The sequence below is a fragment of the Protopterus annectens genome, chromosome 9.part0, assembly GCF_019279795.1.
Source record: "Protopterus annectens isolate FY-2018-M chromosome 9.part0, PAN1.0, whole genome shotgun sequence".
NCBI classification, from domain to species: Eukaryota; Metazoa; Chordata; order Ceratodontiformes; family Protopteridae; genus Protopterus; species Protopterus annectens.
Window position 1 is genome coordinate 495,160,050 of NC_056743.1, and position 26,294 is coordinate 495,186,343.

At 39.9% G+C, this 26,294-nt stretch overlaps 1 protein-coding gene across 4 annotated transcripts in view; it reads right to left on the reverse strand.

Moving 5' to 3' along the window:
* The window catches only part of LOC122811292 (STAM binding protein), a 688,610-nt gene extending 662,618 nt beyond the window's left edge, over positions 1-25,992 (reverse strand). The window contains exon 1 of one of the 4 annotated variants that reach the window (XM_044083041.1): positions 25,658-25,992. The gene's annotated coding sequence lies outside the window, so the exon portion shown is untranslated. Of the gene's footprint in view, positions 1-1,714; positions 1,733-25,474; positions 25,638-25,657 lie in introns of those variants that run through there. The other 3 variants (XM_044083043.1, XM_044083042.1, XM_044083044.1) reach the window with 3 other exon arrangements.
* Positions 25,993-26,294: the final 302 nt, after the last annotated feature.

Genomic DNA, 26,294 nt, shown 5'->3' on the forward strand with positions numbered 1-26,294 from the left:
ATCACATTCTCATTTGTCCTTTCTTCACTAGCCCCTTCTAGTGATTCCTGACTACCATATAGTCAGTCCTCACCCTCCTTGTCTTCCGTTGTTGCCTTCTTGTTTTTCTTGCAATCCCTTGCCAAATGTCCCTTTTTACCGCATTTAAAACACTCTCCCCTTTTCTTCCACCCTTCAAAGTCCTCTGACCGTTGATCAGATTGTTTGTTTCCCTGTGCGTTTTTCTTGCCCATTTTCCTGGACTGTACTACATAAACTTCTGCTCCATCTTCTACAGAAAATACTTGAGCTTTCTTTTTGCTATTAAAATGCCTTTCGGCATGCCTAGCATATTCAAGTAATGATTGTAACCTGCTTGTACGATGGTCTACCATGTGTTTTGTAATAAAACTGCTTATAGGTGCACTACTGCCCTTTAAAAATGTATTCTTTAACTGCTGTTTATATGGGGAATCTTGTGTTTGATCTTCAGGAACCTGCATTCCACAGTGGTTATTAAAACACTAACAATATGGCATAGTACCGGTCAATTGTTTCACCTTCTTGTTGGATGCATTGATTAATGCAAGTCCAGTCTGCCCTAGGTTTCCATTTTTCAGAGATGCGGTCTGTAAGACCTTTTACTCTGGTGTCTAATTCTGCGCTGCTATGTGGGAGGGGTCTTTGTGCAGCATCACAGGAATTCCAGTTCCCACTAATCATGAACCAATCTGGCCCTAGAATTTATCTAACTACCTTTTCTATCTCTTCTCAGTTTAAGTTATAGCTCAGCCTCATTCCTTGTAAATCTTCTGAGAATTTTCTAAAATTAACCTTTGGATGGGGAATTCCCTCAGTGGCTTTCCAGATATCTTCCGGAGTCCAAGGTCTATACACTAAGATAGTTGAGTCCTGATTGCCTTGACCTGCCTGAGGATTGGGTACTTCTATAAGTGGGCATACTTCTTCTTCTTCACTTATAGATCCTGAATTCTTAACCATTTGCCATAACTCGATGCCTTCTTCTGTATTACCTGCCTTTGTTCGGGACCTGGTCCCGATGGGATCTCTAATTTTAGTCAGTTTTAGTTTCATAATATCTCTATCTTCAGTGACTACAGGATATCGTGGGGGTAGACTAACCTGTTCACTTGCTTCATATTCTGATAAGGGAGGCGGAGGTGCTGATGCTATTACTAAGTTATTGTCCTCCTCATCTAAAAACATTGCTTTTGAATTTTTGTTCTTTTGTTCCCTACGGTTTACTTCCTCAAGCCACCTGTGTGCCTGAGGAATTCCTAATCAACGTTACTTTTTTACCCAACCTTTGGAATCGGTTTTGAGCTGTTTGATAAGTTTGATAAGCAAGGATTTTTCTAATTTTCTGTCAAATTTGTATTTATTAACCCCATTTTGAATAATATCTAATATTGTCGGCACGCTGCGACTGCATATATTTTGCGTCTTCCATTAGCGGAGTTTGGGGTCTTTTTGTGCAATTATTACCCATTTTGTTCTACCCTTTGATCGTTACGTAACTTTTCTCAATTTTTAACGCGGTACCATGGATTTTGTTATAGTCTCTTCAGAATGACTGCTTACTTACTCTGTTTCTCCTGATTTATGACAAGACAGTAATCTTTTTTGTCCCTGACTTGTAAGAAAAATACAGTCTGACAAAAACAATACACATCTAGTCCCTGATCTAAAACAGAAAAAAGTAGCTTCACCTTACCTGAGCCCACGTGATTGATCACCGATTCGTGGAGACCCATCCTTCAGTCACAGATCAGAAAGTGGCTGGCCTCTTTTGATCGACAATTCAGTCGGAGGACTTTTCATATAAGAAGAACCAGTTTGGTTTCTTCCCCGTACTGTTTCAACCACCTGACCATCTGATCCGAGGTGAAGAGAGGGCTCTGGCTTGAAGGACCAATCTGTCAAAGGAAGATCAATTCACATTAGGTTCAAGCAAAGCACCCTTTATTACTTGCAGCAAGGAGACAAAGCATGTAGGCACAAGGTTTGTCTAGCTCTATGGTGATCAGTATGTTATTCTTATACAGTTCTCTTCATGTCACACAGAAAATGTTACTAGACTTATTGCTGACTAGGTTAGATTATTTGCTAGCTTGCAAAACATTTTGAGAAAAACAATCTGGCCTTGGGCTTATTTTAGCCCACCTTAACTTTTCAATTCTTCAATTGTGCAGTTCTAATATGTGTTACATTTTGCCTAGATTCAAGGTACATTTCTAGCTTTGGTACAAGTAATGCTGACTATGGTTTAAACTTTCAAGCATCTATTGTTTTCTTTATCAAAGCTTCAAGCAGCTGCATAGTTTCTCATGGTATAAGCAGAAATGAATATCTCTGTTAGGTTTCATGACATTAGCAGAAATGAAATGTCTCTTGTTAAATTTCTAAGTTATCCATCCTTGATAAACATGCACCTAAACGGTCTATCCAAATGAAATCCAAACCAGCCCCCTGGCTTTCTAAAGAAACCAGACAGAAAATTTTACTGAGGAACAAATCTTGGGCTAAGTGGAGGGCTAACAAAAATATCTCTGATCAACAAAACTTTAGGCAACTGAGAAATAGTACAAAAAAGGCAATACTTATGGATAAAAAGAACTATTACTGTAAACTACAGCAAACTCATCAGAACAATCCCCAAAAATTTTGGGCCAGTATAAACAAACTCCTTTCCCCAGGACACTCTCACACACCTACCCCTCTTGACCATTCAATCACTAGCCAGTCAACTAATCCCAGACAACTCAAGCCTTCTCACCACCGTATCAGCTTCTCTACCAACATTTAAACTGCAACCCATCTCTACTACTCTCATCTGTAAACTCATCCAAAAATTTAAGCCTTGTACTCCTTCTGCTGACCAAATACCATCAGAATACTTGCAAAAAGCAGCTAAGGTAATTGCATACCTTGCATCCATCCTCATTAACAGAATCATTAAGGAAGGAACCATTCCAGATATTTGGAAAATCTCCCATATTATTCCCCTTCATAAAGGTGGCAATTCAAATGATTACTCTAACTACAGGCCAATAGCTCTATTATCTCCTTTAGCTAAAATAATGGAAAAATGCATTCACCGACAACTACTACATCATTTTTCTCAACATAACATAATAGCAAACTGCCAACATGGCTTTAGACCATCACACAGTACCACAACTGCCCTACTATCTTTTATAGATACCATGAATAGAAACCACAATAACAATAACCTCTCATCTGCTCTCTTTATTGACCTCTCAAAAGCTTTTGACATGGTCAACCATGCCCTTCTCATCAATATTCTAGAATCCCTTTCCTTTGACTGTCAGACTATTAAATGGTTCAGGTCCTACCTTAGCAATAGGCAACAAGCAGTTCTCTGGCAAAACAACATATCCCTTCAGCCAGTTACCCTCGGAGTGCCTCAAGGCTCTATTCCAGGACTACTTCGCTTTTCACTATTTATCAATGACCTCCACCATAGCAATCCCTCAAGCCACCTGCATACAATACGCAGATGATTCTACGCTAGTATGCGCAGCAAACTCCCCTTCAGAACTACATTCTCTAACCCAGAATGTATTTAACATAGTAGAAACATGGTTTACAAATAGATGCCTCCTTCTCAATGCTAAAAAAACTAAGCTCCTTCTCTTTACACCCACCAACAAATCCTCGCCCATAGATTTCTCAGTTTTTTCCAATAATGGCACTACTATACTTCCTGACACAACCACTAAACTGTTAGGAATAACTATTGACAATAACCTTACTTTTGACAGCCATATAAATAACACTATCAAAACTGTCAACAGAAAAATAAACTCCTTATATAGGATCAAACCTTTCCTAACTCCTATAGCTAGAACCACAATTGCTCAGTCCCACTTAATCTCAACGCTTCTGTACGCCTCACCCATATATACTAACCTAAAGAAAAATAATCATACCAAACTAACAAATTCCTATAACATCATCGCCAGATTTGCCACTGGAAATCCCTTTAGAACCTACCACTGTCTGAATCTAAGGCAACTAGGCTGGCTTGAACTTCAAAACCAACTGATAGTATCCCAACTCACCATTGTCCACAAGATCTTCTACCAACCCAACATCACTCCTATACTTTCCAATCTCATCCTCCCTTACAAAAATCTGAATTCCCTGCGCTCTAAGAAACTGCTTGCTTGCATATGCAAGTCTAACAACCTGGCTGGAGACTCTCTTTTTTTCTAACACAGTGGGAAAAAACTGGAACCTACTGCCCAATGAACTAACATTACTTTCTTCCTTGCCTCTCTTTAAACATAACCTCAAAAAACACCTCAAAACACACTGGTTATGCCCCTGCAGCAACCCTCACTAATCATTTGCTTTTTACTAAATTATAGCTCCTTTTACTTCTTATTCCTCCTATTCTTACTTAAATTACAAACACTCGTAATGGATTGTTACATGCTAATTCCTTGTAAGATAAACTAACTGATGCTCCTAAATTAATATGCTGATAAACGTATTAGAATAATTTCCTACTCTATATTATTATTACTTGTTGTACAGCATCCTTTTTATTTCTAGGTAGTATTTCTTGTTGTACTTTTATTATAATCCTTTCTGTTAATTTTTAAGTTCTATAATTGCCGGAGCTTTTCTCCCCGGGCCTCTACTGAAAATGGAAATATATCCTGTTAGACTAGCCCGGTTAACAAATGTAAAATAAATAAAAATAAATAATAGCTGTGCATATTCATGCAGTGTGAACAGAATAAATGTATTAACCCTTTTAAACCTTGAATGCACTAAGCATGCATATTACTATTAACCTTGACCAATGGATGGGAAATCAAAAATTTACCCCAGGTACAGCCCCCATGTCTCTGATGGACAAAGGCAGACACTAATGCCCAAATTAACATACCACCCACATAACTTCTAGAAACTTCCAAACGTACCCCCTCCTAACAATCGCCCATGATACACAGAAACACAACTGGGTTGGGTTGCACGGTGAGGCTTATAAAAGCCCTGCTGGTCATTAACCTACTATATACCACTGAACCTATGAAGAAAGCATATTCTTTGTTAATGCTTCCCAGACAAACAGTAGTCATTCAGTCCGCTGTTTAATGAAAATATATAAACAGCCAATCTACACAATACATTTACAAGACAAGCTAAGTTGTACACAGCTAAACTGCACCATAATTTCCAAATAATTACAGAAACTAATAGTGTATTTCATCATATTTCTTACCTTTATATTTTTTACCTTTATAAAACATCACTGGAATGTACGCATAGTATGAAATATGCATGTCCATGTATGTAGCTGTGCATCTATTTTGTACAAACTTGGAACTCAAATTTATATGTATATTTTGTTTGCATATATGCAATTGTGTTTGTTATTAAGTAATTGTGTATAAATACTGCATTAATATTCTGCATTTATTTACAAACATATTAGTGATAGATACAGATATCTCTCTCCTATATATATATATATATATATATATATATATATATATATATATATATATATATATATAGATATAGATATATATATGGGTTCACTTTATAACATCGAAATACTGAAATGTCGAATTTCAGTATCTCGAAGCTATAAAGTCGAATGTTACAAATAGCGAACGTTCATAATCGCAAATTTGAATATATCTCGAAAATATGTTGAATTCGCAGTTATGAAGTTACGCTACGTAATGTCCGGGTTTGTGTTTTGGTGGTGCGCGGTGCCGTGTGTGGATGTAGGTGTTATGTCAGGTAAGTGAGTGTTTTGTAAGGGTTTTGAGTGGGAGTTAGAGTGTGTGAGGGATTGGAGAATGTGCGTGTGTGAGTGAGCTTTTGTGTTGTGTTTGTGCGATCTCGGAGTTAGTATATATAAGTAGGGGGGGGTATGGGGGGCGCAGCCCCCTGCTTATGTGTGTGTGAGTTGTGTATGTGTGTTGTTTTTTTGTTTATGTTGTGATGTGGGTGTTGTGTTGTATGTTAAGTGTAGTGCGTGCGGTGTTTTCGGTTATGTGGTTTCGTGGTTTTTGTTTGTCGGTGTTTTGTGGATTCGGTTTTATAGTCTCGAGATACTGAAATTCGATATTTCAGCATTTCGAGGTTATAAAGTGAATTCATATAATACACACATACATACATACATATATTATATATATATATATATATATATATATATATATATAAATATATATATATTTTAAACTTTGTTAACTCCGTTCAGTATACTACATTCACATGCAACTTTCATGAATGGTGCACCATAACTCATCAGTGGTTAGCTGCTTCATTTCCTATTCTACCCCCCACCCCCAATTTCCCTATGGGTTCATCCTTTCCTCCCTCCTGGTATAATTTTCACTCTTGTAATATTCTAATAACTCTTTATATTACTTTTAATAACTCTTTATATTGCTTTGTCATATCCCCCATTTCTTTCCTCATTCTAATCAGTTTTTGCCATCTTCTCCCCATGTCCATGAACCTATTGGGTAATTCATGCTCCTGCTCTGTTTGTCCGCTTCCAGATTTGAGTGATGATGGCTTCAACTTCTGTACTGTCTGGTAAAGGCCGTTCCTCTTTTGTTCCAGAAGTCATCCTCTTTTGTTTTACTTTTTTTTATGCAGAATATACAGAATTCCCAGTTATGCTTCCTTTTGCAATACATGTCTTCCCAAATCTTCTGTACCTGCTTCCAGATTTCTTGTGCCCACGCCAAGTGCCAGAACATGTGCATCAGTCCTGCCTCTTCCTCCTAACACCTCCAGTATCTATTACTATCTCTTCTGCCTTCCTTTACCATACCCATGCTGGTTATATACCATCTGCGCAGTATTCTTAAGCTTTGATCCCCCGTTCAGTGCACTTTCTCCAATTGCCTTCACTGCCAGAGTTATCTTTTTCCAGTATGCTGAAACTCCCTCCCATTCTTCCCAGTTTCTTTTTCATTCTCCTTTCTTCAACCCCGATCCTTCTTTCCCTTGATGCTTCACAGATCCGTTTGATCCCAAAATCTGTTGCATTTTCTCCAGGGTGCCATACTCTCTCCTTATGCCTTCCCTTCCTGCCTGTTCCTTTCTCCTGTTACTCTCTCTGGATTCATTTTCCAGGTCTCCCCGAGTATGAAATAATTCAACCATTGAGCCCATAGTATTCTGTGTTAACTCCACCATTGTTTTATATCTTTTCCCACTATCCTTTTCTCTACATACCAGATCTTTCCCTTGTGCTCTTCCATTACTCCTCCAAAGTTCTTAATTTTTTGTCCCTATTTTTATCCTCTAGTCTTCTGTTCCTTAGCTTTTTGAGGCTCCCTTCACCCCACATCATGCATCCCAGGTATTTTAGTGCTGCTTCATGTCCTTTAGAACCTGCCTCCACATCTCCCTCTTCCTTACTCTCTTTTGTTTAAGCTCTTCTCTTCTGTTTCTATTCAGCAAATTAAGATGCATGTCATTCCATACATTGAGATATGTGGGTGCTCCCAGCCCCCCCCCCCCTTTTACTGCTCATTCTCATTTGTGCCTTGCTCACTTTTTCCCCTTGCTTTTAACTTGACCTAGTCCTCTATGCCTTTTTATATTTGTTGTAGCCTTTTGTCCTTAAGGTCTACTTGTATGTTGCAGAGTAGGTTGAGGATTACTAGTGGTATCATTGCCTTTGCTGCACTGTCTCCCAAGCAACATGAAAGTATTCTCCCTGCCTCTCTGCAAAGACTCCCTTACATTTTTCCAACTTCCTCTACCTTCTTCCTCAACTACTGGGGACACTGCGAGACAGAGAGACCAAGGTACTTGGGGAACTCAGTTTCTTTTATCTCAGCTATTCCCTTTTCCCCTTCCCTTTTCCAAATCTTACTACCACTGACTTTTGATTGCTGCATCCAAGTTCCTGAAAGTATCCTATAGTTCCTCATTGCCACCACTACATCCTCTGACATTAACATGCAGTCATCTGCATACAATACAAATGGAGTTCTATCCCGACATTTTCTTCGAGCATTGCTAAATTGTGTCTGACTTCCCCTGTCAGCTCCTGGATCACAAGCCTGTACCGGCCTGGGGATAACAGACATCCTCAGATACCTCTCCACAAATATTTCAATTTCTAGGTCTGGGTATAAGGCCTGTATCCAATATGAACTTTACTCCCTGTCTTTGCTGTAGGGTCTTCAATAGAAATTTCCACCTCATCATATCAAAGGCCTTCTGCAGGTCAAACAGCACAATCGCATCTTTCCATTTTATTTTTCTATTCCTCTCTGTGCATATATTCTAGCAGGTCCCACAAGATTTGTTTGCATTCCTTCCCTTTATGAAACCATTTTGCCTTGTTTGCATTTCTTTTGGCAATATGTTATCCAGTCTTCTTACCAATACCTTTGCCAAAATCTTGATATCTACGTTAATCAAAGACATAGACCTATAAATTTCCCACTTCCCCCTTTCTCCCCTCCTTCATGTATAATAGTTATCTTGCCTCCCCCCCCCCTCATATTTTCAGATATTTTGCCCAAGTCCTGTATTCTCTTCAATTCCTCCTCTAGGACCTTTTTCATTTGTAAAATTCTTGTGAGAATCCACCTGGTCCCTTCAGCCTTTCTCGCCTCCATCCTGTATATTGCTTTCCTTAACTCATCCCTTGTCACCTCTGCATTCAGTGTCTCTCTTTGTTCGTCTAGTATCTATCCCTCTACATTCTTTCCCTAATTCCATTCTCAGCTTTCTATCCCTTCCTGATGTTTGTAAATCTTCCCGTAGTATTCCTTAAATCTTTCCTTGATTAGTTTGTCCTCTTCTAAATATTCTCTCTCTCCTCCCGTTATCCCCATGCCTCTCTCTCTCTCTCCCTGTACTTATTGGCCATTTCTCTCATATCTCCCTCACTATCTATCAGTCTCTCAAGTACTAATGTTTCATTCTCTAATAATTTTACTCTCTAGCGCCATTGCTTTTTTTTTTCTCTGATCTGTAGCACCTCCCTTCTACTTTTTTTCTTCCATTTTTCTTCTGTACCACCTGTTATATTCCCTCCTACCACACTATATTTCTGATGTGACAAGGTAATCCACCCCATCTCTGTTACATCTATCCTTGTCAGTATCCATTTAGCAAAAAAGTTCTTGCCAATCTTTCTTTATCCCCGTTTTTCTGGATATACCATACATTTCCTAATATCCAGTGTGCACCTTCCACCACATGATCCATCTACCTATTCCATTTTTATCACTTTCTTTGTAGATGTCAGAAATCCTCTATGAAATACAGTTGTTACTACCATTTCCTCATCCTGCCTTGTTGTCAATTTCTTTCTTTGGTAGTCATAACACAGTATCTTCTCTCAATTCCCAATTTTATTTCTTTTAATAAAACAGTCTCTGTCTCGATATGTGTTACCTTTTCCTGCATTATCCTTCTCTTGATTTGCCAACCCCCAATGTTCCATGTAACATTGTAAGGTTTACATCACATCATCGAAAGATTACAATATTGAATCACAGAACATCGAAATGAATTAATCTAAGAGTACAACATCGAAATGGGAAAAAAACATGTTGAGTGTAGATCACAAACAAATCGCTCCATGCAGGGGCAAAACCCCCTGCCACTTAAATATACCACTTCAGAGATCGCACGAAGATTTCCGTTTCCTACACTGTAGCACGATCTCGGAGTTGGTATATTTAAGTAGTGGGGGGGTGTGGGGGCACAGGGGGGCTTGCCCCCCATGCCTACACCATTAATGTTTCCTGTCACCGTTGGAAACTGCCATTCACATCATTTTAATATTTTCATGCTTCGATGCGAGTTCAATGTTCTGTGATTCACAGTTTCAATCTTTCGATGATGTGATATAAACCCAATATTGTATTTCCCTTCTAGTTTTTACTTAACTCTCCCTGCTTAAACATATTCTGGCATCTAGCATAACCCTTCCTCCAGGGCTACTCTCCAAGATGAACATTGTGTTCTTTGGCAGCGCCCTATAATTAAGCCACTTCCTCCTCACCTCCAGCCTCTGGATCCCTGCCTTTTGACTCTTGCATGAACATAGTTATGTCACGGACACAGGCCCTTTAAAATTTTCTTTTCTTCCTTTCCAGTGTCCTTCAGACTAAAACAATGCATGCCAAGACTGCACTGATGTCACAGTCTGTTTATATTACAGCATTCCCATTAACTGATCACCCCCTCCCATTGCTGCTCACTGTGGTGCAGAGAATGCATTTGTGTGATAAAATTTTTTTTGCAGTTTTACAGTTCTTTATTGTGCTACACACCACTCTTCCTGTATATTACAATAGAATTCCAGTTCATGTGAGGCAGAGCACCTCACTGAATCTCTTCAAGAAGAATCTCGATTAGTGGATGGGGGATCGTAGGTTTGTCCCAGGGATTACTCCCATGTCACTATTAGACAGAGGCACAGTATACTCAAATCAAGGGGTGGATAAGCCATACAGAATCGGGCTAGGCTTATAATTGCCCCAGGGCAGATAGGTTCATAGGTTCATACTAGGCTATCTGTGGGATGTTATTTACCCTATTTTTCTCCCCTCAAGTTGCTACATCAGCAATTACTTATATTTACTAAGATGTGAACACTAATGTTTACTTAAGTTTACTACCTTGGAAGCTTGTCCCCAATGCCCCACTGGATTGCATTACCCATCACTCCCCCCAAAATGTATTCAGTTCTTTCCACCGTTTTCCATGGTTTGCAAAGTTTTGATACCGTGCTCCCTACGGTGTATTTCACAAGATAAGGATCTGTTTCATTTATTATATCCTTCATGTACTCTCCACAGTCACCTGCCTTTCAGTGCCCGGTCCTTCCACTTATTTATTGCTACTCTTATTCTGTGGTTACTTTAAGTGCTGTAGTATGCTTCCACCTCTTCTACTCTGCCTTCTGCCATTAATGCTTCTATTTAGCTTTTTTAGTCACTTATTTTTAAGCAGCTCACCTTGAGGATTACCGGCCTCAAACAGATGCCATACGCAGACCATCTCAAAAAACTCCAGCTCTACTCCATTGCATATCGCCTACTCAGAGGCAATCTCTGCCTAACATACAAAGCTATGTCAAACCCAGAGCTGTTGGACATGCTACACTTAGTAATCCCAATCTCTCCGAACCACACGCTCCAGGGACCTAAACCTTGTCACCACAATAAACAGAACACACTGGAGGGATAGATTCCAGTCCCAGAGACTTCCCATACTCTGGAACAAACTACCCACTCATGTCAAGCAAAGCTCCTCATTGGCCCTCTAAGAAAAATCTCAACGACTGGATGGGAAACAAAAAATTCACCCCAGAGATAACTTCTGCGGCACTGCTCGACAGGGGCACAGGAAAATAATTTTCTTGGGTGGCGAAAGCCAGGGAACCTTTTTGGCTAGGCTTATATAGCCCCAGGGCTGATAGGTTCATAGGTAGGTACTAGGCTAAGTCACTAGAGCCATCCATTGCAAAATCCTCCCAGTTCCTTAGAGTTCTCTTTTTTTTTTTCTTTTTAAACAAAAAACATACTTATTGAATTATCACTTATGACCTATGCAATCATACATCTGTAAAATGAAAACAAACCATATTGTCATATTTTTAGTTGCAAACGTTACGCATCACATACAATCTTCTATGTAGTCATTGTCAATTAAACATTACACGGCTCATTCAACTCCTGCCTTCCCTTAAATCTCATTCTTCCTCCAAACATCATTCTGTGTACTGTCCCTACAATTCCCATTTTTTTCTGTGTAATATGCTCCTACCGTTTCTAAAGATCCCACTTCCATTTCTTTTATCCCTGTTACTATATTCACAGATTCTAATATGGCTGGTTTGGACTTGGATTCCTATTTTCTCCTTAGAGTCCTCCCTTGTCTGTCTTTGTTTCTGCTTCATTCTCTAGTTCTGTGACAAAATCTCCCTTGGGAGAAGCTTCTTTTCTTCTGTCCCTACGATTGAACTCTTTCACTTGCTTCCAGTCCAGCACTTTGCCTTTTTCCCCATCTCCTTGTGGTTGCCTTTGAGATTTGTGTATTTCCTGCTCATCTGTTTTACTGGCATGTGGCCCTCTGCACTTCCTAGTCTTGTCTTCTTCTCTGCGGTGGGATTCAGCATCTCACAGTCTATGTAGTCCCTATGTCTCTGTGTCACCTTTTTATGCTTAAGGTTGCTCTCCCAGTCCGTGTCTTGCACACAGTTCAGATTATTACTGCCAGAGTTTTTTTAGCCATCTGTAATACCTTTTTAAACTTCTGTGCATCCTATATAGTGTGTAGATGATTCCCTTCCTTACTGTACTTCAAGAATTGTTGAGTATTTCAACCAAACTCGAGACCAAGAGTTTCACTGTCAGGATCAGTGACACCAAATGCAAAGTCAGTAGTACTTGGGTTGTGACCATTAATGCCAAGAGTAACAATGTCTTAGTAATAATAAAAGCTGTGTCCTCAAAAACTAATTCTCACAGACATTTTTTGGGTCACTGCCACAAACATGGACCCGAGTAAGGCTGTATCTTATATGTTAGCTTACAGGGAGTAAACACTGGCCAATTCCTTATCCCTAATAAGAAACATGGAAGGGGAAGTAGCACTAGAAAATATGGCTATTACAAACTTATAATAAATAGTCAATGATCAAAAAAAAGAAGGGTGTGGCCTTGACTCAAAAGTCAAAGGTTTTGGCGTAAAGAATTTTGAATCCAAAATAATGACCACTTTTCTTCCTAGTGTCAAATCAGCCATGGAAATGAAGGCTGGATACTCTGAACAACAAATAAAGCAGAAATAGCTTTTTCAATTATTTTAATTGGAATAATTTTTACTGTAGGCTACATACAGGACTTAAAAAGCCAATACAGGGACTAGAAAAGAGATGCCTGGATGCTCGGGTTTACTGTTCACTACTTCAGTAACTTGGTCCCTTCAAGGCAGTCCACAGATACAGAAGAAGGTCAAGGAAATCAAGTTCCATAGTGTAATTTCAAGATTCATCACTGCAAGTCCTGAATTACAAAAAACACAAATTACAGGAGAACACTGAAGGTCAACAATCAATGTCACCCTGTGAAATCAAATGAGGGAGGCTGCAACTTCTATACCTCCACCCTCCCCAGGCTACTTACATACCATAGCTCTGAGATCACCGTATCTTTGAGAAAAGGGAATACTCACAGGCACAGCAAGCTTGGACTACGTATATGTAAGCCCCATTTTCACATATTCAGTCTGCTGTTTTACAAGACTCGCACTCAAGTCTTGAAATTTAAAACCGTTACCAGAAGTGCTCACCTCTGCAGATTCTTTGGATTCAGGAAGCACCAAAAAAAAAAACACCTTTTTTTATACAAATGTAACTGCAGCTGGTCTTTCCTTTGACACTGGGCTTGGAATTCATACCCAATTAAATTACATAGTGAAAGTTCTTGTCCTAGAGAGGAATCTTCTTCCTCCAGGTGCACTTATGAAATCCTTGCCCATGGGGGAAGGTGCTCAAAACCAATACAGTAAAATACCTGAAAATGAAAGCATAAAATCCAATAATTTCCTGAAAAAGCAGTGAACCAAGGTACAGTATTTTAAACAAACTGTAAGCAAAGCATATAAATAATTGTATTTCTAAGTAAAAACATCAATGGTTGTTTGAAGTAGTTTTCAGCAACAGCAATGATTTAAACTGCTTAGACAAGACAGAGAGACTAGGATTCTCTACCCGAGGCTAAATATAACCTCTAAGAGAACTACATAATAAAGAAAAGTCACTGTCTTTGAAGAGGGATTAGGCCCAAAGCAGAATACAATTTCTGCTTTTTACACAGAAATGGGGGAAAACCCATCATGAACAATGTACAAAATATATACACAGTAAGACACTTGTCGAAGAAAGTTGCCAAAGTACTACAAAACTTCAAAAAAAATTGTCAAATCTGTAAAGCAGCCAGGCCATTTTAGAAATTTATCCAATCTCTTTGCAGCAAAGATCTGGAAACGGAAATATATGAAGTGCATTATGGAATGGGGAAAGTACTCAGAAGCCTGTAAAATTGTGCACTGCCACGTGGTTCTAATGTCTAAGGACTTAGTCCTAGGAGTTACCAAAGATGGACGTATGATATGGACAGGGGGAATTGCACAGTTTATTATCCATTAGGGTAAAGTACTTAACAGCGTGGGAAAGCTTGATTTGCCAAGTGGTTGTAGTATCTATGATTTTATCCATACAAGTTAATGTAGTTGCACTTAATCTTGCCAGATCCTTACTGCTAATACCTTAATGAACAAATTATAGAGAATGTTAAGCCAGAGAATTATAGGACAGCAGGACATGGTTTTCTGAACAGAAGACTGGATAAGTCATTTTTCCACTGGTGAGAGACACATTGGCCCTATAGCGCACAGGGTACCCGTCTTAGGACAATGTATTTATAAATATGCTAAATTAATAGAGATGGAAGATGCTCATGAGGCATTAGGCTTCTTAGAGATTATACATGTTTTCCAAACAGGTATAGAAAATATTCAAAAATAGACAACCATGATTAGCACAAGAATTTGCATGCATATCCTGTTTATTAGACCACACTTATTTCTCAAGAGAGGGTATGTCAACAAGGGTCAAGAGAAATAAGAGAATCAATCTGCGTTTTTTTTCTCAAGGAGAACAATTTGAAAAGCAAACTGAATTTGCCTTTAGACAACTGCTATAAGCCTACACTAGTTGGCATAATGGTTAAGGTCTTCACCTCCCATGCACAAGGTTTGATCCTGACCTTTGACCAATGTCTGTTTGAAGTTTGCATATTCTTCTCATTTCTCTGTGGGGTTCCTCACACCTTCAAAAAACATCCTGAATGTTTCCATCTCAAACTCGACTAAGAATGAAGCTGTGTGCAGCAGAACAGACTCTAGATGGGGCCCTGTAGGGGGAAGAGTTGTAAAGACTAACTGCTTCTGGCACTTACTGTGGTGCACAGTATCCTCAAGATAGGAATACGTATCACAGACTGCATGCCATGGCAAGACTAGCCACTCGATGATATAAAAATATGGCTCTAAATAATCTGGTCATGTTGACTAATGTCCCCAAAATGGGCAAGGGTATTTGCCGATATGAGTAGGCCAGGTCCTCAACCTACTTATCTACACCAAGGACCCATGCTAATGGTGGGAGGGGTGTATTTGCCCCCATTGGCCATTGTGTGCCTGCCAGAGAAAGCCCAGCAATACTGAGTCAATATGTTGCTGACCAGCCGGCTGCCCAGCTTGGGTTACCTGGAATATCTCAGTTGAGGAAAAGCTGGATGTAAAAAACAATCAACTTGCCAAACATGTTCAAAGGACTGCCACAAAGTAAGTTCACCGACAGGACAAGGCTTGGAAGTGAATGATATAATGGTAGGGAGAGGTCTGGACATCCTATGTATTCAAGAGACAAGATGGAAGGGCAGTGCAGCAAAGCTACTTGGCTTGAGGTCCAGAGGTTACTACTCAAGAGAAGGACAGAATAAAAATGGTGTAGGAATTGTGATGATGGAGAGGCTTCATATGACAGTGAGGGATGTCATCAGCATTAGTGACAGACTCATGGCAGTAGTCATAATCTCAGCCTATGCCTCACAGCAGATTTGTGAGAGTGAGGAAAAGAGTGAATTCCGACAACAGTTGAAGGACACACTACATAAAACAGGACATCAAGAATTGGTGTTGATAATGAGTGACATGAATGCACATACTAGAACACAGAGAACGAGATAGGAGGCTGCCTGGGTTCACATGGGTGAAGGAACAGGAATAAAGAAGGAGAGGCCATTCTGGACTTCTGCCTGGTAAATGGCTTGATGGTAGCCAATACACGGTCTCACAAAAACAGGCAGACAGTCACAAGATTGCATAAAGAGTGGCCAACATGCAACTCAGATAGACTTCCTCCTAGCAAGGAAGGGCAACGGGCTAGAATCAACGATTGTAAAATCATTCCCAGTGAAAGAGTTGGCCAACAGCATAAAACTACTGGTTGCCACAAAGACCTGCATGTAGTGGTCAGAGAAGGCTTCAACATCAGAGACCTGGAAGCTGACTGGAGAGAAAGCACAACAGTAGAAGGAATTACTCATGGCTCTAGCACCCCAAGAAGAGCGGGAAATAAGTGGAGCTGAAGAAGAATGGCAGTACCTCAAAATAGCATGTGTGAGGACTACAGAACAGATATGTGGTTGAGCCAGTTGTGGAAATAAGGTACACAAGGAAAGCTGGTAGAGGAATGCAGAAGTGCAGGAAAAAGTGGGAGACAGAAAAAAAATGAACAGGCTAGGAAGGAATACTGGTTGGCTAAGAAAGGAGTTGCAATAGCAAAGAACAGGGTATCAGAGTCACTCTACCAGCTTCTGGAAAGTGACTTCATAGGTGGCACAAAGAAACTACATCAGGTTGCAAGGCAAAGATGGAAAGCTAAGGAAAATAGTCAGACACCCTTCATAATGGATGCCAGCAACAACTTAGTCATCAGTCCACAGAATATTAAAGGCAGATGGAAGGAGTATTTCCAGCAGGTTCTGAATGAAGAAATGCCCACAGAAATGTACTGCCCCAGACACAGCCTATGGTGAAACAAGAAGAGGACCCCATCCTAGAAGAATTAAAAATAGCACTAAGGAAAATGAAGTCATGGAAAGCAGCAGGCTCAGATGAGGTCAGAGCAGATATGATAAAGACGCTGGGTGAGATAGGGGAGAAAAGGCTTCTGTGGATGGTCATAGCAGTGTGAAGAAAAAGGCATATCCAGATGACTGCAGAATAAGCATACTAGTGCCAGTGTACAAGAACAAAGCAGACATCCACAGCTTTGGGCAGTACAGAGTCATCAAACTCCTGTCACAATGCATGAAAGTTCTGCAGAGAGTGATTGATAAACATACGCAGGGTGGCAGAATTTAAGGCAGGAGATGAGCAGTTCGAATTCACATCAGGATGCAGCACTACTGACCCAATGTTTGCAGTGAGACAGGTAGTTGAGAAGAAGCTAGATATGAGGAGAGAGTCCAATGAGACATTCCTAGACTTCGAGAAAGCGTATGACAAGATCCCAAGAAAGGGGTTTTGGGCAGTTCTGCGGTGGTTCAAAGTCCCAGAAACATTGGTAGAATTAGTGCAGGCTATGTACAAGGACCCAATGACTCAAGCACAAACATTTCGGCCTCACAGAGGGGCTCCCAGTGAGAGCAGGGTGGGAACCAGGGTTCATCTCCGAGCCCACTGCTGTTCATAATGGCGATGGAATACATTAGAAAACAGGTCACAGGGAACAGATCAACAAAGTTGCTGTATGCAGACAATGTGGCATTACAGGCAGAGTATGAGTAAGAACTTCACCAAAGGATAGGAGAATGGAATGCAAAACTGAAGGCACATGGGATGAAAGTAAGCACAGATAAGACAGTGGTAATAGCATCAAATTGGGGAAAATCAGAAGAACCAGAGAATTGAAAAAGGCAAGATAGTGGAACAGGTTAATAGCTTCAAGTATCTGGGAGGGGTGGTCGAGAAGAAGAGACTCAGAGGAGCTGCAACCAACTGGCATGCAGTCTCAGGTGTAGTGAATGACAGAAGAATGCCAAAGAAGCTGAAAAGTAAGGTGTACAAGACAGTGGTGCGACCAGTACTACTGCATGGTACAGAAACCTGGGCAGTAAAAGCAAAGCAGATGAGGAAGCTAGATGTGATGGAAATTAACTGAGAAGTGTGGTAGAAAGCACACTGTAGGTCAGATGAAGAAATGAGGACATATGACAGAAGCCAAAGAAGCTCCAACTGCAGAAAAGATCAAACAGAACAGATTACAGTGGTGCAGAAAGGCAGAAGACAAATGGTGAAGGTGATATGAGACAGTCAGGAAGAAGTTAAGAGGAAACGAGGACATCCAACAAAGTGGTGGATGGATTTTGTGAGAGAAAATCTGCAACAGTCAAGCATGAGTGTTGAAGAAGGCAGGACTGTGGTACTGAATTGAGAGAGATGGTGACAGTTAACATGATACGTCATGTAGAAAATGGCAAAAAGGGTTTGATAATGATGATGACACATGCTGCACAGGAAATAGCTCTACATTCAATGGTTTAGATGTGGACAGAAATCAAACGTATATGTAGCAGGATTGGCAACAGTGTCGGCAGTGGAGCACATCTGAGTTTCTTTAGGTCCTCAGACAGAGATAATAACATGGGTTAGGAGTGATCTCTAAACACAGTACACTTATTTGGTAGGATGGTAACAGCTTTTGGGTAGAAGACAGTTTTGAGGAAGAAGATGGCAGTTTGGTAGTCAGATTTGATCAAGAAAAGAATGAAGTTAATACTGGTGCAGACAGAGGCAACATTTATAAAGTAAGGATGAGGTCCAGTATGTCATCACCTTTTCTGGGAAAGGAACTGGCATTGATAAATTCAGTAGTTCCACAGTTATACAAGACTTACAGTTAATGGATAATCAGTTACATTCGTCCAGGCCCAGGGTTAGAGGTCTAGGATTAACAGGTACAGAATTCAAAACATATTAGTTCTCATAGTCACCAGGAGACACTAAAGAGAATCTACAGTTGGCAATTGTATGTTAACTGGCTTTATTTCATGCAACTAAGATGTGTAGCAGTTCCACATTTGTGATATTAGGAGTCTGCTGCATGAAAGTGGGAGAGCAGGTGATTACAGATACTCCTCTGCCACCCCCAGACATTTTGAATCAATTGTAGATCCTACTATGGCAGAAGTTTTATCAGTACACTGAAACAAAGGTTCAATAGCTACACAAACATGTACTTGCTCCAGTACCAGGAAGGCCTCAAGTTTGAACACTTTTTTGCACAGATACAAGTTGCTGAAATGTGTCACCTTAATATAAAAGATAGACTAGAATATCCTAGATTGGAAGATTCAGGAGATGGACTTTGCCTAAAAAAGACACTGTAATGGCAGAGAAATGTTTTAGACAATATGCTGGTGTCCTGAACAGAAACATACAGGATACCCTTGGTGAAAGATGCTGGCCTGTCAATAATGGATTCCAATGGATCCCCTGGAATGAAACCAGATAGTTGGCCAATTGCTGAAGTCAATTATTTTGCTTTGGAATTGTGGAATCATTCTCAAACAGAGCAAAATATTGCTGAATACAAGTGCCTTTTCTGACTTGGACACACACACAGTTCACCCTTGTATTTTTGTTAGAGATTTTCAAGTCTGCCAGGTGTTTTTTTGAACAACACACAAGAATGGGTAATCCACATTCAAATTGTAATTGAAGATTTTTTTTACTTACTGATGTCTTTCTTCTGAGATGAGGTAATTAGAGATTTTATAGCAGCCATAATAGGTGAATTTATTTTTGTTTATATGTTATTGATATGAATGGATATCAGCAGTGGTGGATCAAGGATCAGTTGCACTCAACATTCTGTTGTACCCGAGTGGTGCCACAAGTCTTAATAAGTTAAGTTTTGGTGAATTACCAAAGAACATAAATTTAGACTTCTTAACCTTAGCTGTTTACTATGTAACCAAATGGAAAGCCTATTCAGAGGTGTTTGAAAGTTTTATAGTGATGGTTAGATACAAAAGATTCATCGGTCATTGAGAGTCTACCACAAAAAATGGACAACAAGACTGAGCTTTGTGAGACAACACAGTTTCTCAGCATAACTTAACATTAACTGTATATTAACAATATTAGCCAGTTATACAACTACAAAGTAGCAGTTAGCAAAACAAATGTGTATTCAAATTTAGGTCTTCAACTCCAAACTACATGCGTTAAAGACCATGGCAAGGCTTAATGCTTCCTTGTCAGTCTTCCCATAGTAGTCTGTGGTTGGTATACAACATGAACACTATCAACTGAAATAAAAAAAAAATCCTTTGCTCCTTTATGTGTGAGAAATCTGCCAATGGACTGACTGTGGCTGAACTTTGCAAGTGCAAACTTCTCTGAAGTACAGGCTAACACAGACGGTCTTTGGCTAATGAAGTTCGCAGATGACTGCAAACTAGGAGCCATAATCAAAACTCCTAACGATGTGGACATCCTACAAAAGGGCCTCACTGAGACAGATGCCTGGTGTTAAAGCCATGGCCTCAAGCTCAATGCCAAAAAGTGCATTGTCACCACCTTTGGTAAAAACTCTGTACCCATGAACTACAACATAGGCGGTAGTATACTTAACACCGAAAGTGTGATAAGAGACCTTGGGACACAGGTGGAGAGTAGTCTCTCCTTTGATAATCACCGCCATAGTAGTCAAGAAATCCTTCTAAGTGGCACAACTCATCACAAAAGGTTTCTCATCCAGAAAAAAAGAGATCATTGTTCCCCTCTACTCATCATTCATTAGACCCATTATAGAGTACAACGCCCCTTTTGGTATGTACCTCACAAGACATCTACAACAACTGGAAAGGCCGCAGAAATACCTCACAAAGAGGATTACCGGCCTCAAACAGATGCCCTATGCAGCCCGTCTCAAAAAACTCCAGCTTTACTCAGGCATATATTGCCTACTCAGAGGTTATCTCTGCCTAACATACAAAGCTATGTCAAACCCAGAGCTGCTTTACTCAGAGGTTATCTCTGCCTAACATACAAAGCTATGTCAAACCCAGAGCTGTTGGACATGCTCCACTTAAAGAAGTCCCACTCCCTCCAAGGCTACATGCTCTAGGGACCTAAACCTTGTCACCACAATAAACAGAACATGCCAGAGGGATAGATTCCTGTCCCAGAAACTTCCCATACTCTGGAATAAACTACCTATATCAAACAAAGCTCCTCATTAGTACTCCAAGAAAAATCTTGATGACTGGATGGGAAATAGGAAATTCACCCCAGGGATCACTTCTGTGGCTCTGCTCGACAGTGGCACAGGAAAATAATTTTCTTGGTGGCAAAAGCTAGGGTACTTTTTTGGCTGGGCTTGTATATGCCCTAGAGACGACAGCCTAGTACCTACCTATGAACCATATCTCACTGTTTTTTCTTACACTTTTCAGAAAAAAAGTCATAATAAACTTTTTTTCAATGTAACTAAATGTAGTGAGCAGCAGTATAAAAATGTTCACAATAGGCTGCCTCGACTGACAATGCTGATGAACTAAATCAAACTGAAACTCCTGTAACTTAAGACTTCAGTAAATGCAGAAATGAAGCTAAAATGTACTTATTGTACTATGCGGACTTCTGGCTTGAAAGCATTTACCCCTTAATACCAATACTCTGTAAATTTTCTTTGTTAGTTTTAAACATCTCCTAACCTTGGTACCTAGGCCTTATACCATCTAAATAAGATTTAATCTGTGAATATCTCCCAATTGTCTATTTCTGACACACAATAACATATTCCCTAGTTCTACATGTGAGTGTTTTAGCCTGAAGTTTCCATCCATCCATCCACAACCCCTTTTCCCCCAATTTTTGCACCTGGGGTCAGGGGTATCACTTCAACAGTGATAATCATCTAGAGCCAAAGTTTACACTGCCTAGTGGCTAGCCTTGCTGAGGTAGTTCTTCCACACCACACACTCGCATGCACTCTCATACTTACGGCCAATTTAGTGTATTCAATCTACTTATTTGCAAGTCGTTGGAATGTGGGAGGAAACTGCAGCACCCAGAGGAAACCCACACGAACACAGGGAGAACATGTAGACTCCACACAGATTGGTCTCCATGAATTTTCCTTCCTGGGAACCGGGAAAAGCCTTGAATAAAAACCTTGCCCTATTTCTAAATTTGATACCAATTCTATGGTCCTCATAGCTAAGAGGGACTGAACCTGCAGTTGTGCCTCTGCCCATTGATGATTCGGCAGATCCGGCCAACCGTTCGGTCTTGGCAAGGTGTGGAAATGAAATCTGTAACCTCTTGAGACTGTGTCCAGAACCCATTTGTCCCGGGTTATTAGGCCCCAATTTTGATAAAAAAGAGAAATCATTTTTACCCCATCTTTTCAAAGCCCTGGACTCTCTGTCAGAAGGAATAGGATGTTTAGCAGAAGCCGCCTTAACACCCTTAGGGCCCTGAGAAATTGTTTCCGGATCAGTTGAAAGATTCTTAAAAAGAAACTTGTGAGAATCTGGAACCCTATAATACCTATCTGGTTTGACCGGAGTAGGTGGAAAAGAATCAGGAGAGAGGGAAGCTTCTGAAAAAAGATCATCTACAATGTCCAATACAAGAGGAATAGCAAGAGGCTTATGCTGAGGGAGAAGAAGAAAATCCCTAAGCCTTTTCTTGGTTTCAGAGAATTCCTGCCCTTCCCAATGAAAATGCTCCCTCATACCATGCAAAGTTTCACCAAAACAATAATCCTCAGGAGGACAGGCTGAAGGAAAGGAATCTTCAGCATCAGAATCCTCATAAAGAGGAAAGGAACAATCGTGCTCAAGGGAAGAAGCAGAAGAAACAGAAATTTGGTCTGAAGAATCATAACTGGACTGTAATCTAGGCTTTTTGTCAGGAGGGGGATGAGAACCCCTGATCATAGATAACAAATCTTCAGCCATCCGAAGCATCTGCCTTTGAGGCCTAGGACCCTGATCAAAAGGCGTCTGTGCTTGCCATTTCTTTTTAGCTGGAGCTGTAGTCATTGTCTTAGAATGCAAAACTGAATATATATGTACATGAAGCGGTGAAGGCCTGAAAACTCCCTCAGAAGCCGGCATCTGCCTACCGGCTCCGGACCCAACTGAGGGAGTAGTATCCAAAGGTCCATTCCCTGGCAATTATGAAGGCCCCATCAGCTCCACACCGGAGCTGGTACAGGCAGTTGGTTCAAAAGAGGCGGACGACAGGGGCTGCAAAGACCCCTCACTAATGACCGACAAACCAGCAATTGGCAATAACTGAGTAATATCCTCTGCTTTGGACCTCGGAGGCCTGTCTTTATCTTTGCGCCTCTTACACACACCAGAAGTCGGAAAACAATCTGAAGACATATTATAATTAAACCTTTTACCAAAATAGTAGAAGGCAAAGTTGTACCTACACCCAATAGTACGCTGATTAAATCTAGCACAAAACCCACAATTAGCAACGTCGTGGTCAGGCCCCAGGCAGGAAATATAATAAGAGTGAAAATCCCTATGAGGTATTTGTTTCCCACAAGAAATACAATTATTAACTTTTTCTGACATCTGACTGGAGCAAGAAAAAGACCTCCCCAACAGGGTACTTATCTTAAAAAACAAAACATCCTGGAAGTAAATCCAAAAACAGACAGGAGTAGGCCGACCGGCATCAACGAACTGCTCGGGGCACCGCATGGCAAGAAAGACTGGGGTAATGGCGTCGGCTGAGGTCTTTATACTTCCTGGCGCATTGACGTCAGGATAAAAGTGACCTCAGCTGACCCCCAATCCAGACTTTGGGATTCTGGCCGATCGAGGGCTGCTGCTGGCAGGAAGAACCCTATAGTCATAACTGCAACAGTGAACCACAAAGGACATCATATAATTTCACTCTGCGCGCGAGACACACACACAAAATATACAACATAACCCCTAAACAAAACACTTCCCCACAAAGATCAACCACCTAGAAACAGAATTCATTTGTACTACAAAAAAAGTTTAAAAACAGAAGAATTTAAAAAAAGCCACTGCAGCTAAACCAATCAGAAAAAAAATATTTCTGCCGCATACCTCTCAACTGTCCAGATTTTCATAAAATTTGTGGTTTTCTGGCAAATCACCGGGATGATCTGAGGACTGACATCACTAAATAATGACATACATTTCAGCTGCAAGTTGCAAACTTCAAATCCCTCAGAAAATGTATGTTAAAATAAACCCTATTACTCTAGCAACTTTCTAAGTTTAAGAGAAATATTTAAAATCTGTCAGGCTTTGTCCAAATTTCTTGCACTAAGAGACTGAGAGGCATGATTTCTAGCAATATGGATCTGACTCCAGCAAACTACAATATAACTAAACTGTAACACTAGCAAATCCTAATATAATCTTTCCTACAGCAACTAAAATGCATCCAGAAATTATTTGCTGAAAGAATAAGACCATTACCTTCACAATTAGAACCAGAGTAATGGAGAAGTAAGAAGTTTGGAGAGGAAATTAAAGTAGTGAATGGTATACAGGTTTTATTTGCTGAAAAACAGTCAAGTCTGAAATGTCAAAAATTTATGAAAAGACAAAAAGAAATCAGAATACGTAATTTCAATAAGTGTACAATTATAAAATAACAATGACTTCATATATATATATATATATATATATTTAATTATGAGTTTAATAAGGCTGTGTTCAAAATATTAACTACAGATGCTACAAAAATAACTAAACATATTGAATTGTCTAGTTCTTCGATACTTTTTATTCTATCACTACAAGGCATCCTAGTCATAAAAACCTGCATAACAGACCCAAAGTCCTATTCAGCAGAAGCATAGACAAACGATGTAGCCAACTGATGTCAACAGGAAATAATACTCTACACAAAAAATGCAGAAAGGAGGGCCATTGCTCAGATGAAGGCACACCGAGATGCGCAGTAGTAAGCAGTGCCCCAGGTGTGATAGCTGCACGGCAAATGTAAAATCTGATCATGCTCACTTAAAAGAGTGGCAAATTTTAATAAGCGCTGCCTTCAGAACTTTGAAAAGCATATATAACTGTTTTTTCTTCTTCCTTTAGGGACGTCTACTTTGGCCCTTGTATTGAAAATATTTAAGTACAGCCTTGTGATTAATCAAAACAAACTATAAAGACAACGGATTCCTAATGCATGCCATACTTGTCCACAAACATGCACATCATCAGTCATTTATCACTTCTTTCTGTATCTCATCATTTACTGTAACTCAACCCATTTGTAAAACACACACACAAACTAAATGCCCACACTGGATACGCAAAAATACAAACCCCATAACAAGCAAGTACCTTTAGAAATGAAATCCATCCGAATTAGAATGAAAAGGGTAAACTAATGTAAAAAGAATTTAAAAATATATAAAATACACCTTAAACAAATCTTAGCAATCTTGCTACAAAACTAAATGCTTAAAATTAACATCAGAACTACAACAGGAAGCCACATGGCAGCACTGTCATAGAAACATGCATCATTTACATAAAAGCTTGTCCAATAAACAAACTGTACAAATGCTGTATCCACTGGAATAAACAACACTGCATAGTAAAAATCACAGAACAAGATAAATGAATTATGCCTTTTCTGCTAAGAGAGAGATGAAATGGCTTATACTGAACTGACATACGCCTCAAAACTTCTATCACTAAGGGGAACTTCCATATTACAGGTTAAAAGATTACACATTTTTAAACTGTAGTTACTAAAAAACAGAAAGGCATATTCAAAGCCTTGCTGTTGAGGATTCGGGCTTCATCAGAAAACCTACGTGATTACAACGTACTTCTTAACATTCTGAAGAACATTTGCCTTATCCTTATTTACTACACAGCATCCAAAACAAGAAACACCTAAGCACAGGCCTGCCCTAGTCTTACTCTTTCGTGACGTCACACCGTCATTGACAAGTCTTATAACCAGCCGTTAACTGACGAATGAGGCTGACATACTCTCTTTCAAAGCCTACCTTAACGTCCAACTTAATAAGGCGGTACGGTTTTCAAGGAGATACAGATTCACGTCGGCCCCTTTACAACGCAGAAGCTGGGAGAAGAAGAAGCAAATAATAAAACCCCCCACACAGTTCACAGTCCCTACATCGCCTCACAACTTCCGGTTAACTAGACCCTGACGTAATGGTCAGCAGGGATTTACGAAAGGTAGCACCCTACTGAATCAATCGACGATAGCTTACATTCAAAGATATTAATGTCTATTCAGGTTGTACAAATTTTGTTGGAAGTGGTAGCCTTACATTTGACTGTATTTTAATACTAGCATCGTGTTACTTTGTAAAAGGGGAACGAACTTAACATGAAGTTATTGTTTTAATTGTCACAAGTTAATAAAGTAACGCATACTAGAATGCAGAGCACGATACCGAGACCTACTAGACAGACAGCTCTTGGAAACCGGGGTGTAACAGTGTGGGTGTTGCTACGCATACTCAGTGTACTGAATGAAATGAGTATTTTTTCTGAGCGTCTCTTGCAAATGTCAACACTTAAAAAAGTACAGCATGTTTAGAACTGTGTAAATGAATATTCACAGTATAGTGGTACACAAATAATTATTGTGCAAAAGGAATACACCTCTAAAACTAG